At 58.5% G+C, this 217-nt stretch overlaps 1 protein-coding gene across 5 annotated transcripts in view; it reads right to left on the bottom strand.

The window, feature by feature from the left end:
• Positions 1–217, bottom strand: part of LOC109912607 (stabilin-2-like) — a 191,243-nt gene that overhangs the window by 129,029 nt on the left and 61,997 nt on the right. The window lies entirely within an intron of this gene.

Raw genomic sequence — 217 nt, 5'->3', positions numbered from 1 at the left:
TGGGACTAGAGTGGGGCAGTGACTGGAGCACACAGTCGGGCACTAAGCGGAGTGGGACTAGAGCGGGGCAGTGACTGGAGCACACAGCAGAGTACTAAACGGATTGGGACTAGAGTGGGGCAGTGACTGGAGCACACAGTAGGGCACTAAGCGGAGTGGGACTAGAGCGGGGCAGTGACTGGAGCACGCAGCAGAGTACTAAACGGATTGGGACTAG

Source organism: Rhincodon typus, chromosome 18, assembly GCF_021869965.1.
Source record: "Rhincodon typus isolate 14 chromosome 18, sRhiTyp1.1, whole genome shotgun sequence".
Taxonomy (NCBI): Eukaryota; Metazoa; Chordata; class Chondrichthyes; order Orectolobiformes; family Rhincodontidae; genus Rhincodon; species Rhincodon typus.
The sequence above is the reverse complement of the archived record's forward strand: the minus strand, read 5'-3'. Positions and strand labels throughout refer to the sequence as shown.